This window comes from Carlito syrichta, unplaced genomic scaffold (assembly GCF_000164805.1).
Source record: "Carlito syrichta isolate Samal-C Ts95f unplaced genomic scaffold, Tarsius_syrichta-2.0.1 Scaffold57334, whole genome shotgun sequence".
In the NCBI taxonomy this organism is placed as follows: Eukaryota; Metazoa; Chordata; class Mammalia; order Primates; family Tarsiidae; genus Carlito; species Carlito syrichta.
In genome coordinates, this window is record NW_007001430.1 from 37,524 (window position 1) to 42,590 (window position 5,067).

Sequence of the window (5,067 nt, forward strand, 5' to 3'; positions counted from 1 at the left end):
TCTAATGGGATATATTTTTTAGTGAACCATGGTGATAGACCATGAAAAGAGAAGTAGCCTTAATATACTATCAAGCACAGCATTATTCAAATATTCCATCATATATGGGTAAAAACAGAGTTGGCTATTTTAGACAAGGAAAAGGTGAGGTCAACAGAGTTGTTGGTTTGTTTTCCTCAGTGTCACCAACCAACTATATTTTATCTTTTTATTTAAAGTTGAATTATTGGTGGTGAGAAATTATCATTTTTTCCCCCTCTGTGGGATAGTTATTTTAAATGGCATTCTATTCTTCCCCTTAGGCTAAAGAAGAGTTAACATACTATTTTTAAATGCTTAATATCAGCTCTGTAGCCACACACAGCAGAATGTATTAAAGATTAATGCACTTAATTAACTTATAAGACCACTTATTTAAAAGTACACTGACTTCATTTGTTGATTTAGCTCCTTTCTGTTTTATGAGATAGAAAAAAGATGAGCTTTACCAAAATTGGTTTAATCACAAAGATTATTATCATTAAAATTGTTAGTTAAAAAATATTTTCAATATAAAAAACTATAGAAACTAACAGTTTAAAAAAAACTATCATTATCACGTCTTAATATTTTATCGTATTCACTTCAAACTTTTTTTTAAAGAAAGAACTAAACATAATAGTAGCCTCCTGTTTGTATCCCTCCATGATTCCTTTCCAATCCTGTCTTTTTTGTTTGTTATTGTTCTCATCCTTCCTTTTTTCCTACTATCCTCTTTCCCTACTGTCTTTCGGGTTGAGTATTATAATTCCATTTTATTGCCATGTTAGCTAGAGTTCATCAGTTGGTTGGTTGATTGCTTTGTTGGTTGTTCCAGGGCTTAAATATATTCTTTAACTTATCACAGTCTATCCCCAAATAATATTTTACTGTTTCAGTTATAGTGAGGAACTTTATGATTTTATATTTCCATTTCCTCCTTCCTCCTGTCCTTTGTGCTATTATCTTTTTTTGCATAAAGTATAAACCCTATATATATAATTATTCTTGCTGTAAATACTTATAAAAAGATTAAGCAGTTATTTTTTGTATATACCCACACATTTGTCATTTCTGGTTCAATTATTCTCTGTGTATGATCATCTGGTGCCCTACCTTTCCATCTGGTATTATTTCTTTTCTGATTAAAAATCTTTATTATTTTTTTCAGTAGAGGTCTGTTGGTATTGTATTCTCACCACTTTGATTGTCTGAGAGGTCTTCATTTTGCCTTCATATTTGATAGTTATTTTCCTATTTTCATTGTATACAAAATTCTAAGTGAACAGTTTTTCAGTCTCTTGAGGATATGGCTCTATTACACTTTGGCTTGCATAGTTTCTGACAGGAAGTCTTCTGTCATTCTTAATCTTTATGCCTATAGATAATACCTATGCCAAATCCCCCCCAAGCCTTCTAAGATTTTTTCCTTATTACTTTTTTTTTCTATTTGTTTATGTGTCTCTTGGTATGACTTTGTTTATTCTCCTGAAGGTTGACTGAATTTCTTGAATCTTGAAACCACAGATTTATAGTTGTTACCAAATTTGGATAAAATTTAACCATTATTACAGGGACTCTAATTACTCTTGTGATAGTCTACTTGATGTGGTTCTATTGTGTTTGTTTTTATTTTTAATTTTCCATTTCAATTTTTCCTTCTTTCATTTTAGATACTTTCTGTTACTAGGTCTTAAAGTTCATCTCCAGAAGTTTCAATACAGTGTTTTCTAGTATCTTCATATCTTCTATTTTTTTTCTCATCAACTAATTATAATATCTGTTTCAATGTCCTTGTCTGTTAGTTCCTTTATCTCTGTCATTTCTGACTCTGTTCCAAATGACTCATTTTTTTTCCTGGTCATAGCTATAGTCAATATTTTCTTTCTTGTCTGCATGCCTGGTAATTTTTCTTCAGATGCCAGACACTTTGAATTTTACTTTAGCATTGGATTTTGTTGTGCTTTTTTATTTTCATTTTAAAGATATAGGATACAATTCAGGGTAAGGTATACAAATGTTCATAAAGCATGCACCCTTGTTGATGAGATGTCCCCTCCCCACCCCCTACCCCCCGCCAGGCAAATTCCCACTACTGCCAATCCTGCCCCAGCACTCCCCTGGCAGTTTCCCACTACTGGCAAATCTTTTCTTATAGTATTATGATAATTGTTCATATCAGCTTATAAGTAAGAACACGTGATACACAGTTCTTTGTTTCTGTGATAGGTCATTCAGTATTATAGATTCCAAATCCATCCAGGTTGCTGTGAAGTTCATAATTTTGTCCTTCTTTATGGTTGCATAATATTCCATTGTGTATATGTCCCACTTTAACCAGCCCTCTTTCAGTGGGTAGCACTGTTGGTTCCATGTTTTTGCTATTGTGAATAATGCTGCAATAAACGTGTGTGCAGGTATCTTTTTCATAGAGTGATTTGAGTTCCTCTGTATATATTCCCAGTTAGGGGATTGGGGGTCATATGGAAGGTTGATTTTTAGATCTTTTAGGAATTGCCAAACTGTTTTCCACAAAGGTTGTATTAGTTTACACTCCTACCAGTGTGTAGAAGTGTTTCCTTTTTGCCACATTCTCTCTAGCATCTAGCATTTTTAAGTTATTGATGATGACCATCCTGACTGGATTAGGTAGTATCTCAATGTAGTTTTAATTTTCATTTCTTTGATGGCTAGTGAGACTGAGCATTTTTTCATGTATCTGTTGGCTGCTCATATGTCTTCTTTTGAGAAGTATCTGTTCATATCTTTTGCCCTCTTTGTAATAGGATTATTTGTTTTTTTTCTTTTCAGCACATTTGAGTTCCTTGTAGCTCTTATTCCTTATCAGATATACAGTTGAAAAATATTTTTTCCCGGTCTGTGGGCTGTGTCTCTGCTCTCTTGATGGTTTCTTTGGCTATGCAGAAGCTTGTTAGTTTGATGAGGTCCCCCTTGTCTATCTTATCTCATATGACATGGGCACTTGGAGTTTTGATCAGGAATTGGTTGCCAGTTCCAATTTCCATAATGGTGTCTCCTGCATTTTCTAATAATCTTATAGTTTGAGGTTTTACGTTTAGGTCTTTGATCCATTTAGAATTGATTTTTGTGTATGGTGATAGGTAGGGGTCTTGTTTGAATCTTCTCCATGTGGTCAGCCAGTTTTCCCAGCACCTTTCACTGAATAGGTTCTCCTCTCCATGCCTGCTTTCACCCCTCCTTTTCATCATAGTTTTGGAAGTCCTAACTGGAGCAATCAGACAAGAGAAGGAGATCAGTGGTATCCAAATAGAAAAATAGTAAGTCAAGTTATCCTTCTTTACAGACGACATGATTCTATGCCTCAAAAACCCAAGATAACCTGTCAAAAATCTCCTTGCACTGATAAAGGAGTTTGGCAAAGTCTCAGGGTATAAAATAAATGTGCAAAAGACAGTCGCATTTCTATATACCAACAATAAACAGAAGCACCCCCAAAAGCACAATCCCATTCAAAATAGCCACACAAAAAATGAAATACTTTGGCATTTTCCTAACCAGAGATGTGAAAGACCTTTACAACAAAAACTACAAAACACTGCTCAAAGAAATCAAAGATAGCACAAACAAATAGAAAAATATTCCATGCTCATGGATTGAAAGAATCAACAATGTTAAGATGTCCATCCTACCCAAGGCAATCTACAGATTTTATTTATTTATTTGTTTTTGATTTGGAGTCTCACTCTGTTGGCCCAGGCTGGAGTGCAGTGGCATGCTCACGGCCACCGCAGCCTCGACTTGCTGGGCTTAGGCGATTCTTCCACCTAGCCTTCCAGGTAACTGGAACTACAGACACATGCCACCACACCCAGTTAATTTTTTCAATTTATTGTAGAGACCAGTTCTCAACAAGTTGCCCAGGCTGGTCTCGAACCCCCAGGCTCAGACAATCCTCTCACTTCTGCCTCCCAAAGTGCTGGGATTACAGGCTAAGACACCGCACCTGGCCCAAACTACAGATTTAACATAATATTTAATTACCAGCAGCATTCTTCTCAGACCTTGAAATGACAATACTGGAATTCATATGGAAACATTAATGACCACAAATAGCCAAAACAATCCTCAGCCCAAAAAAAAAAACAAAAACAGAAACAGGAAATATCACAATCCCAGACTTTAAAATTTATTATAAAGCTACAATAATCAAAGCAGCCTGGTATTGGCACAAGAACAGGCATATAGACCAGTGGAACAGGATAGAGATTCCAGAAGCAAACCTCAATTTCTCAACAAACTCATCTTCGACAAAGTCTCCACCCCCAACCACTGTTGTGTTTTTTAAATTTTGTTAAGTTATTTGAAATTAATTTGATCCTTTTGAGGCTTGTTTTTTAGATCTGTTAGTGTAGGTTCAGAGTAACTTTTAATTTGACACAAATTTTTTATCTACTACCAAGGCAATACCCTTCTAAGGACTCTATTCAATGGCCTATGCATTCCAAGGTTTTTTCTTTTTGCTTGTAGGAACATTAACTACTCTTGGTCCAGGATAACTTCTAGGAATTGTTTGGCCTACTGCTTTTCTGATTCTTTCTCTAGCCTTGGAATTTTGTTTCCTTGAATGCATGCCTACATCAGTATACACACCAAGACTTGCACGAAGTCCTCCTCTGATCTTTGAAGTAACATTGCTATGCGGACTTTTACTCTATAATATTTAACCCTGTGAATTGTAATCTTCTGAACTCCAATCTCTCTGTCTATTCAACTCAGCAAAATCATCAGGCTCTGTTTGGTTTTCTCCTTTCTGCACTGTAGACTGCAAATCATAGGCCTTAACTCGTTTCTCTTAAGAATCAGAGTCCTCCACTGCCTCGTCATTCCTTGTCTGATGATTGTTGTGTTATCTTTTATCAATTTTTTGAGCTGTTTACAGCAAAAGATAATTTTTACATGATGAAAAACTAAAGTGCAATTCTAGGACAAGTAGAATCATTTAAAGGTTTTAAAGTTTCTGATAGATACCCTAGATACAAAAAATGTAATAATAATCTGCAGTTTCAA